This window comes from Strongylocentrotus purpuratus, unplaced genomic scaffold (genome assembly GCF_000002235.5).
Source record: "Strongylocentrotus purpuratus isolate Spur 01 unplaced genomic scaffold, Spur_5.0 spur5_scaffold_9, whole genome shotgun sequence".
In the NCBI taxonomy this organism is placed as follows: Eukaryota; Metazoa; Echinodermata; class Echinoidea; order Camarodonta; family Strongylocentrotidae; genus Strongylocentrotus; species Strongylocentrotus purpuratus.
Window position 1 is genome coordinate 21,261,957 of NW_022145615.1, and position 12,137 is coordinate 21,274,093.

The 12,137-nt window shown below is 36.5% G+C and overlaps 1 long non-coding RNA gene across 1 annotated transcript in view; it reads left to right on the plus strand.

The window, feature by feature from the left end:
- The window catches only part of LOC115920760, a 29,861-nt gene extending 18,070 nt beyond the window's left edge, over window positions 1-11,791 (plus strand). Inside the window, exon 3 of the long non-coding RNA XR_004062525.1 lies at window positions 11,359-11,791. This is a non-coding gene — a long non-coding RNA (uncharacterized LOC115920760). The remainder of the gene's footprint in view (window positions 1-11,358) is intronic.
- The last annotated feature ends 346 nt before the right edge of the window (window positions 11,792-12,137 follow it).

The window sequence follows — 12,137 nt, forward strand, 5'->3', positions numbered from 1 at the left end:
AAAACATGTCCAAATGTTTGACATATTACAGACCACCAATTTTTCTTATTTTCTATATATACATTATTTATGAAAATACAGATCTATTTTTTTTTGTGGGGGGAGGGGTGGGTTTTATATGAAAAAACAGAATGTATACATATGTATGCTTTGTAATTTCTTTTTGAACTGCAACTCTTCTACATATTAAAATGTTTTTTTCTTTGCTTCCTGTATTTTATAACCCCTCTTTTTGTTTCTACCTTTATACTTCAGTATGGTATATATATAGTTTCAAGTTTCAAGTTTCAAGTTTTATTTATCTTTCTTTCATAACACACTTTACAAATATGACATGAATATAACAAGTTTACAGAATATGGCGTTACAAAAGAAAGATGAGGTGACCTTGGTTGAAAGCAAGGCTTGTGGATTTAAGGTCCCTCATGAGTAGCTTATGAATAAAAAAACAAAACTTGTCAGATAAGAATAATGTATACATTTAAGTGCTGACAAACTAAACTAACTAAACAACTGATAAAATATAAACATAAATAAGTATAATAAAATAAAATCTACTGACTTCTAAATAATGGCTATAAACAAAAGAAATAGGAAAATACAACGAGCAACAGGACTGAAACACAGACAAAAACAAAAAAAGACAGACAGATGAATAGATGTGAGAGATGGGAGTAGAATTATGCTGACCTATATAGTAATTAATTTTCTTAAATATTGATCACAACTATAAATCTAGACGATATCGACTCAAATATAGTAACTTCAGTTTGCGCTTATATATTTTTGTCTTCCTATTTTTCTCCCGCTTCCCTTCTCTTTGAATTTGTCTGTTGACTTCTCACTCTCTACTCTCATCTCTCGTCTACTTCTCCATTCCCTATTCCCAATCCTTCTCTTTCTCATGCTCTCTCTCTCTCTCCTCATCTTTGCTCCTACTACCCCCTTCACATAATCAAATATACATTTCTTGAGCTGTATTTGGAGCAAGCAAATTGTCACGGACAATCTTAAAGGGCAATTCAACCTTTGTATTAAGTTCATTTGTATGAAAGCAGAAAAAAATAAGAGAAACAGAATGGCTGAGGTTAAAACAAATTCGGACCAATAATAAGAGAGTTATGAATGTTTGAAATACGAGATCACTACATGTCTGTCAATCCCAAATTGGCCATTTGGTCAGTGGATCGTGACGTAGTCACAGACAGCTCTCCCAATCCTTGTCTACAAATATCATAACTGCCTTTTCCCTCGGGGCACTACTCAAAATATTCTATGGACAGAATTTTAAAATAAATCATGTAAAGATAAAAGACCCTCTTGAGTCATCGTGTATTGAAACAATTAGGAAATTTGTCCGGCACAACGTAACAGTATAATTACCAATTTTGCCAATTTAAAGTGCCAATGCATAGTGATTACAACTTTCAAAAAATTCATAACTTTCATACATTTTGTCAATTTTTATTCAAACTTTCGCCAGTCTGCCTCTCCAATTTTTTAGCTTTCTTTAAGTGTAGTTGTGTATTGAGATTAGATTTTCCTTTGAGCCGAGAATGCTGCGGTGGTGATATGGGAGACCAGCTGTAGTCTGCAGTCACGGACTCTGATTAATTTTTAAAAAATTTAATGTATATATTTATTTATTCTACACTCATGGGATTGATTGCCCTTGTCATCTATAAGCTGTTTTTCAAAGGTGTCCAAGCCAAGATAAAAACATACAATCGGACTAATCAATACATACATGTACATACTCATAAGAATAGACAAATGAACACACAAAATATAATTTAAATACAATTTCATAAAGTCTTGAACAGAGACTGGCTCTGTCAGTCCCTAGCTGTTTTAGGAGCAGCATAAGTACAGAGCCTATAGGGTGCACTAGACCATGCGATCTGCGTAGTCTCACATTCCAGACACACTGTAATGCAGTTACGACTAACAAGGGTTTTTATGTCTGCTGACAAGACCAGCTTTCTGCCACTGTCGAAGCCTTTGTGGCTTTATTCGTGCCTCCTTGCAAAATTTGCAACTCAACCAGGTGATAGGGTGGAGGGTTTATCAGTCAAGAGAGGTAAATAGGAATGAGGAATGAATCCATGCACAGTTGTGATCCCTGCGTAAGATTGATGGGCCCTTTCACACCAGAGGGAATGTGTAAAGAAACGTAAAAATGAATATATGGTGACCTTTAACAAGGGAAAGGGGCGAACAGATGATATAAAATATGTAATCTACACACTCACACACACAGGGTAGATATATTACCAATTCATTAGGGAAGGAATTGTACTATTGTGTAAAATTCTCATGCCATTTGGATGTTTACATGGTATGTACTCTTGACAAAATTTGCTAAGAAATCATGCCAAACCTCTGCTTCACAGTACACAAGTTTGTTATTCAGTGGTTTGGTGTACGGTGTTCAGATGAGAACATATTAACTTATAAAAGTAATGCTCAGTGATTTCAAAAGACGAAGGAGTATTCCCCCCCCCCCCCCCCAGTAATCTAAATTTTTGATAATTATAAGACAAGAACCCAACCATTACGTTCACTTTGAAATGCCTGTATTATGAGAGAGCATATATATTTAGTGTTTATTTTGTAATGATATGTCTAATGTTATGGTCACAAAGGTTTGTACGTTCGTAGCAGTTCGTAATGGCATTTGTGACCGAGGCTTAAACCAAATAGCTTGTTAGATAATTATACAGAACATATAGTTTTGTTCGTCTGAACAGAGTGTGATACAGCTGATACTCACACCACAGCTCATACCTATCAAGGTTAACACGGCTGTCTGTTCCAAGGCATTACTCTGCGTAGCCGAAAAGCTAAAATGTCATGTCAAGGCTTTTTAGAGATCGATGAGCAACAATTCATGGGGAGGAGCGGGCACCAAGACTGATATCACTGTCATTAGAGTTGTCAATTACTACTACTAATAATACTAACACTAATATTGGATATTTTTATAGCACTTGTATCTACCTCCCAAGATGCTCAGGGTGCTCCAATATTACCCCGGCTCTACCCCAGCTAATGTTTTTTGGTGCTCACAGCATTCAAGGAATACTTTCCTACCAGTACCAATTTAATGCCTGGTAGGAGAGTGGCAAATGTATATTGATGCCTTGATAAAGGACATTAGTGTTGTGGCAGGACTTGAACCGCAAACCTTGTGATCCACAGTCTGACAATGCATCCACTAGACCATGACACCTCTTATGAAAGGGGAGGGGCATGTGCCCCAATCAATTATCAAGAAAAAAAAGAAAAGTAGAGAGAGAGAGAAGATAAGTGAAAGCAATGAGAGATAGAGAGGGAGAAAGAAAAGGGAGAAATACAAGACAGTGTGAAAGAAATAGAGAGGGAGATAAGAAAAGACAATGTGAAAAGAAAATGAGATGTTACCTTTTCCATCTCTTTACCTCTCTAGATGGCTATGCATGCTCTCTCATCTTTCATCTACATGTACATCATTATGTAAGTGCCAAGTCCAGATCCCCCCATCCCCTGTCCCCCACAGCTTGACCTACACTCTGTCACTGAGTAGACATGTATATTTTTAGGATTTAAATAACTTTTATAGCAAAATGATCAAGGTGAGAAATTATGCTTGCCTAGAGTACAAGCTCAACTGTCAAAATTGGTGATAGATCACCACTCATAATTTCAAATAAACCCCCTCACCTCTACATATGTCTCTTAGCAGCTAATTAGAGTCAAGATTATTGTCTTGCTGAAAGGCTGATTTTGATTACTCTGCAGAAAGGCATGCATGCACAAGTGTTCCGAGCGTATCTGATCAGCAGTAAGTAATGAGACATGTGTATGTCATGATCAAGATGATAATGGTTTATCAGAGCGCTGATATTCATTTTTTGAAATGCATTTGGAACAATAACACATATATACATACAGCATCTAGTAGCAAACATAGCAGTTATCAATATACAGAGATTGTGCATAATATTTGTAACAATAAAATAGATAACTGATAGTAATCATAATGACAGTTAATTTGCATGAATTAAATGATTCATACAGCGAATATTTTGTGGTAATGATTATGTAAACTTTTTTCCAGTGGCTATATGTTTGTACATTTCATTTGTATTTTATATCACGTAATTTGCGCTTGTTAAATAAATGGCTTATTTCCACACATAATATAATTCCAAGTTTAATTTGAATCAGACTAGTTGTAGATGCGGCAACAAGGTTCCATTGACACAATTTTCCTATTTTAGTCATGACAACTTGAATGACCAACTCGTTCACATTCAATTTTTTCCCCATACAGATTTGAAATATAAAACCTCCTTAACATGCACATCACGACATTCGCTTTCCCCCATTTTTTCACATTTCCCTCCAGTTTTTCGCATTTCCCTCCACATGATCGTAAACCGATGCATCTTTCTCTGCTCAGCTAAGGAGTATTAGATTACCTGTACAATTGTAATGGAGTGTACTTTGAGAGCCACGGCGTGAGTTAATCACAGTCGCTCCCCCCCTGGCTGGATGGCCGGAGCCCCTTTTCACTCAATAATCAACGTCTACTATTGCACGAAGCCATCCACTCTACAGTAGTGCCTGTTGACACAGTTTCCTCTTTGCCGAATCGGATTTCTCCCAACTGAAATTCTCCACTCTCTCCGCGACCCCCTTGAATTTTTCTACCCGTACATAATATGTCCTCCTAAAATAAATTAAGTAGAGCTTATATACCATTGTGCTTTATACCTCCCCTTATCCGTTCATTCGTGACATTAATTGTTTTTTGCAGGAATCCTGAGTTAGGAAACGCTGTATTGTAGGAGAGTCCTAGAAATTACTTGACCTGATTTAGGAGTGATGTTCCAACTAATTGTTTTCTCTTTAGTAGCAATATCACCGTGTCCCAGTTTTTCCCTAACCCAGCAATGAGGTGTATACTGATGAGGATTCAGGCCACATCTCCTTTTTACCACAGAGTTGAATTTTGAGCACACCTCGGTTGATAAAATATTGATGTAAGCATAGCAGACAACATTTCATGTTCCAATTTTTGATGGTTGATGATTCTGACCTCGTTCCGTGTCCTTTATAGGTCTGAGGGTTAAGGGGGGGGGGTGAGAATCAGAGCATAGTAAAGTGAGTCTGGAGAATGTAGAGCAAAGCCATTGGGAGGCTCCATGCAGAATAATCATTATGGAGACTCAAGGATGAAACCAAGTTTCAATTTACATGGATAAAATAAGGATGTGTGGAAAATATCGATCCGAAGACATGGATAGAGGAGCAGGGTTTCTAAGAAGAGAGGGAGAGGGGAAGTGAAGTAAATCTGGGAGAGTTTGGGGAGAGTTCAATAACAAGGAGTGGACAGAGAGGATAAAGAAGAGAGAGAGAGAGAGAGAGAGAGAGAGAGAGAGAGAGAGAAAAGAAAAGAAAAAAATAGAACCCATTTAGGAAAGATGAGAGAGGGTGAAAAAGATATAAAAATATGGAAATTATGAGAGAGAAAATGGCACATAGAAAGTACATGACAGACATAGTAGGAGAGAGATGAACGTGTTGGGAAAAGAATTTTAGAGATAAAAATGATGTATTGCAAGAGAGAGAGAGAGAGAAAAAAAAAAGAGAGAGAGAGAGAGAGAGAGAGAGGTAGAGAGAGAGAGAGAGAGAGAAAGAGAGATAGAGATAGAGATAGAGGTAGAGATAGAGAAAGGGTAAGAGAAACCCGTTTAGGAAAGATGAGAGAGGGTGAAAAAGAGACGAAAATATGGAAATTATGAGAGAGAAAATGGCAAATAGAAAGTACATACATGTAGCACACATTGTCAGAGAGGGAGAGACGAAAGTGGTGGACAAAGATAGTTAAAGATTAAAATGAGTTATTGCAAGAGAGAGATAGAGAAAGAGAGGGAGAGAGACAGAGAGAGAGAGAGAGAGAGAGAAGATGAGAGAGAGAGAGTAAGGAGAGACCAGTTTAGGAAAGATGAGAGAGGATGAAAGAGAGAGACATGCAGACAGAGAGACAGAGAGAGAGGGGGAGTAAGGAGAAGTACTAGCAGCATGTTAAAAACAGTAATCTAGGGTAGATGTGGAACACTTGACGGATAAAGAGTAATTTTGTTGCCTCAAATATACAAATAAAAGAGTGTGTCAAGAGAACTGTTTCATATCCATTATGATAACAAGTGGCATTAGCTTTAATAAAATCTCACATTCAGTACTCTCCTTTGATGTATTAGGGAATTGGATCATCTCGTGAATTATAAGTGGTTCAGAAAGGTCCGCTCGTATGAAGAGCAGTAGACTGGATTATTCTACTCACACTCGCCAACGATGGCTATTCCCCGGAAGTCATCACATATTGAGGCCATTTTTTCATGCAAACCTTAGAACGACATGATTTTTTTCTTCTCTTTCTGGGTTAAGTGGGTTTTGAGAAGTAGCCTTTTTTTGATAAAGGTAGTCCATCTGAATTGATTCAGAGTCAAGTTTTATTCATCTGCTCAATGTGAAGGGTATGTTTTAAAAGCTGAGTAACGAGTGAAGGAAGGTTTATGGAACGACTGTAAACCGATCTACTGAATTCTCTCATTCCCATAGACTTGATACAGAAGCCACTGGGTTCCAGTAGGCAACGGGTTAAGGGCCAATGAATGAAACTTGTCTTCTATAAGGTTTATCAGCGATTTGTATATGTTTTTCGCTTCTCTTTTTCGAGCGGTAAAATACTAGTATTGTAACCCGCTCATAGCATCAAATTCCTTCTTTCGGTTAAGAAATAAAGCGACCGCAACTTTTTTTTCATAAAAAATGTAAAACGTAATCCCAAGATTTGTTTTTTTTCTTTCAAGAAGGCGTCAATGTGTTTCCGCTGCTATCAACTTTGGAAGATCAGAAGCTGAGAGAACGAATGTTATACCTTGTTTAAAAAGAGAAATCAAAATGGCTCTTACTCCTTTTAAAAATGCTCTGCGCTGTCGGACCTTATGACGGCATTTGAATCCAGCATATCTGAATAATCGCCAGCAGTCTCCAGCGACTTATTTTAATTCCCCCATTCCGAGACCATTCCAGAATGACCCCCATTTTGGGCACATTCTGGAATGCCCCATTGTTCTCTAGACAATAGGCGCAGATCGCATCACTACTTTGAGAATGCTTCTAGATGGGTGCATTCCGGAACCATTCCAGAAAGTTTAACTAGGGCATTCTGGCGGCATTCCGAATGCCAGTTGAATAAATGTGTGGCACCTTATCTTGAGCTACTTTTAGATGTACATGCAGTTGGTTTAAAAGAAGTTCTTGAATCTACAAGTCTGTTAATTTATTTTGTATTGATTCTAAAAACTCATTAAGTACATGGTCAAGTCCTTCAGAATGAATTCTAGACAGAATCTCTCAAAAATTAATTTCCAAGACTGAAACTCCATATTACTGTAAACATTTCAAGAAAGTATTGTGTGCATGAGACTTTCATATGATTTGTAAGTGGCTCAGATTTGTAATACTTTCTTGCTATGAAATAATAGAATCACAACAGGCACCAACGTATTAGTTTTAAAACACTCAATGGCACTTTTACTATAAGTGAATGTGAAAGCTTCTTGCCCTGCCAATATGGTTGTCATTTAGAATTTTTATCGGGTACCCAAATAATTTCACCTGGTTGGAGAGTGGCAGATGTAGATTAATGTCTTGCCAAAGGACACTGGTGTCACGATGGGACTCGAACCGCAAACCATGCGATCCACTGTCCGGCGACATATCTACTAGACCATGAGAGACCTCTACAAGATACTTGTTTTACAGAACCCTTCGGCTCGGAAGTACCTTTAAAGAGAAGGTTGAGTTCTTGGAAGAGGTAAAAAACAATTTGTGAGCGTTATCATTAGATTATGCAAGTGTGGAAGAACATCAGATAAAAAATGTTTCCTGAAAAGCATGGCTCTTCAAATGCTTTAATATTCTAAATATGACATGTAACATCATAAAAATCGGGACAGATTTTAATGCCACATGTTAGTGCAGTCCTATGCACATCTTTCTGTGTACAGCGCTTCTAACTTTTCCGAGACTGGGCCAAAAATTTTACCGGTATCATTTTGATTATTCCAGAACCTTGCAGTACACACCAATACTATATGATCAACCTTTTTTGATCAACTCCACACCGTTTCTTTCACAACGTTTCAATCGCATGACCAGAACTCAACTTTACCTTTAAGTGAGGTGGTACCATAATCACTCGATCACCTGATCCTTTCATCAGGTTATGAGACCCAGATACAACTACTTGATGATGTCTTACATTTATGATGGCAGTCCATGAGCAGAATACTCCATTTTCTGGAGTGTGAGAGGTATAGTCTAAGCGTGAAGACCCTTTCACTTGCAACATTTGCCTGAGCCCTCAGAAACCAATTGTCTTGGTGTGGTGTATGTATTCTCTGAAGTTCTGTCTGCCATGGATTTTGTTTAGCTGTTTTGTACTTTATATTCTCCTAAGTAGAAATTCATAATCAATAATTTGTTATTTATTTATTTATTTATTTATTTATTTATTTATTTATTATTTTTTTTTTTTTTTTGGGGGGGGGGGGGTGGAGATCATTTGAAGAAAAATGTGTTTGTAAGCATTTCTCACAAACAAGACTTAATGAGATTGGACTTGATTTGATTTAGCTACTTTCCAAGGAACGATACAAAACATTTAACAGTTCTAGACCATCGAAGAAATATCAAATGATTATCATACAATCATAAATTAATCATTTTGGCAAGATCCAGTGTATTTGCCAAAAAAAATAATCGTTACATGAAACAGAACTACCTTTGCATCGCTAATCTTATTTGTCCTGTTGGGATAAAGTTGTAGAATAGGTTGATCTCTCTTATCTTCTCCTTCATCACAACCACGAAATTGACAGAAAAACTTAATGATCATCATTATCTATTGGACATCATTTCACTGTACTGGATAAGCCCTAGGCAATACAGGAGAGAATGGCTGAATTAGAACATTTTACAAGAAGTACCATTAAAGGCTTGGTCACACCTTACTTTAAATATAACAATGCATTTTGGTTAAGGGTGTAACTTACCACTGTTGTGCTATAAATAAAAAAAAAATCCAAGTGTTTCCTAATGTAATCCTTTAAAATAAAAACATTTGTGACAGATTTCCATCAAGTGCATATGAAACATGATTCAGATAATATAGACTATAAATATACAATTTCCCACATTGATAGATTATGATTGAATCTTTCCATTCTATCTCTTTAAGTTTAAGATGAATTTTACTTTTCAACCACTTAGTTTGCACTGAAGTAGCACTCAATTACCAGGGACTTTATTTGTTAGGTGGGACTAGGCCTATGTGCTTGTGGTTTTGACTATAAATGCTTTATAGTTTATATGCCATTGCACAGTTAGCTTTCAACTTGGTCATAGATGCCTTTACACTAAGGTGTGAACACTTCCCTGGACATCATTCATTGTACTGGATAAGCCCTAGGTGTGAACACTTCCCTGGTGCTTCACACTTTGAATCTTTGGAAGAAATAAATCACAATTGAAAGAAGTAATTATTGTGAGAGGATTATGATGTCCACCTTTGAAAAGGGATTAGACTAATCACTGTTGACTAGTTAGCTCTATAAGCTTCCATTGTTAAAATAGGAACATTGTCAAAAGCCTATGATAGTCTTACAATTTAGACCATGAATGCTTGGGGAAGAGACAAATTAATGTGTAATTGTTCTGTTATCTCCACATGGTATATTCATAGGTATAACATGGATTCTTAATCCATTTCATACACGAATCAGATGGTTTCTCCATGTAAATCCATGTAAATGGTGGCCGATGGACCAGATTCATATAGCCAAATGATTTGATGTAGCAAAACAATAGCGAGTTATAACTACCCTAGATAAAAATGGACTGCCACTGACTGTTTGCTTGTGAGAATGTTTCAAACCTTTTGTCAGCTCTCTTGCTCACATATTATATCTCTAATTTAATAGAATTAGTACAACAGAAAATGTATATATTAAGTTTATATAAAAAGAGGAAAAAAATATTAATCTTATCCATGATTATCTCAATCAGAGAAGAGGGGGAATGGAAATGCTTTTTTTTTTTTTTTTTTACCTAGAAGGGACATTATACTTCATTTATTTTGGCCTGCCTGACAAATTGATTAATAACTCCTGGTCTGTGGGGTACTTGGGCATCATCTTGATATACAATCAGACAGCAAGTATAGAGATCTTCTGTGAAATAATCCACCTCCATCTCTTCTGGGAAAGCGTGTGTAAACAAAGATATTGATTTCCAAGAGAGATGGGGGGGGGGGGGAAGGGTTATAGTAAGACCCTTTTCACACTTACAATGTAAAACAAAAAATGACTCTAAGCAGGATCATTCTATATAATTAAGGTGACACAACTGCACCTTGAGGCACTCCAGTTACGCATATCGCTGCAGGACTGTAGTAGTCCAGAGGCATGGTACAGCTCCAAGAACCATTTACTTACGAGAAACAGCATTGGTGTGAAGCTGGAAGCTGTCTGAACCAGTCATTAGAAGCCAGAATGTGTATTTTGCATAAAAGCTTACAGATCTATTTCAGAGACAATTTAATTGATTTGTCTCATGAGTGTAAAATTAACCAAAAATGGTGCCAGAAATGAAGGAAAATTTAGCTTGAGTATATATATTGGGGATTGCTCCAAGGGCATTATTATTTTGTGAGTGTGAATTGGGCCTAGGACTTAATAACCTTGATAGATCCGATATTGATTCCTGATTAACCCAGATACTTTGTTCATACAGAGCTACAAGATATATGAAAGGATGGCATTAGGATAGTCTGTAAATACAGACATGGTGACAATAAGTATGTTTGGCTCAGTCCTCACTGATGAATGAAAGTTTGAGTAAAAATGAATATTATTTGTCTCATTATGTAAAGAATTTAGACTATTTATCTTTAGTCAAAGTGAAATTGTTCCTTTATATTTTTACAGAAAATACTACAAGTTACAATTTTCAGAATCTTTTTGGTATATGATGAGAGTAAGGATGTCTCCAAAGTCCAAAGTAACAACAATTAAAAAACTACCTTATTTATATCACCATGGCCAATTTCGAAGCGTCGCAACATTCTTGCAATGTATACAGTTTTAGTATTTATTATTAAAAAAGTTATTTTCATTGATTTTTTCAAAAGATCTTACTGGCTGATGTTTGCAGAATAAGTGCCTATGTAAGGGCAGTCATTGAGTTATTTAATTTTTATATTCAGTTATTTCCTTTCTCTCCTTCTCTCATTTTAAATTTCAGCGTAAGCAGTGATTTCATAGTGTAATAACCGTCATGAGAATAGGATTGTCACCGGGATTGTCTAAGACTGCACTAGGGGACGGTTCTGGTGACTTATTGACTCTCATTTAAAGGTAAGTGTTAAATGTTGTAAAGATGAAGTTGAGTTTGACTGCAGTTACATGGTGAAAGAAACTGTCCGGAAGCAAGGGGGAAATATTGATTTATATGTCATACATATTAGAATTGATGTATACCCGGTACTGTGAAATGATCAGAATCATATGCACCGCACACCGTAATGGGTATGTGGGACTACACACAACCGTGGTGTGAAAGTTCAATCCAAACTTTTTCGTTATTTTCATCAATTTTGTCGAATGATTATAAAGGTTTGTGAAAAGAAATAATTTTCTTAGGACACTTCTTTGATTTTCATCCTAACTGATATACATTGTACAAAAAATAAGAAAGCTAACAAAGTATATTTACATCTGCGCCGGATCTCAACATTTTCTTTGAAATCAAGCTAGTCTTTGATCAAAGATTAATTACCCGAGTCTGATCTGGTGTGAGTTGCATTTTGATTTTTTCAATACCCTTTAATCATTCACATTTCTAAAGTAATATTTGTTCAAAATGAATATGGACATGCTGTTGTGATCCAGTTTGCTTCCTCCTTGGCGGTTGATGTAAGTTAGGTTCACACGGCAGACCATTGACTTAAAGTTTACGTTGACGTTTTAAAGTTTGAAGTCATCTTGTAGTTAGGTGCTGTGCAGAGATACTTGTAGTTACCA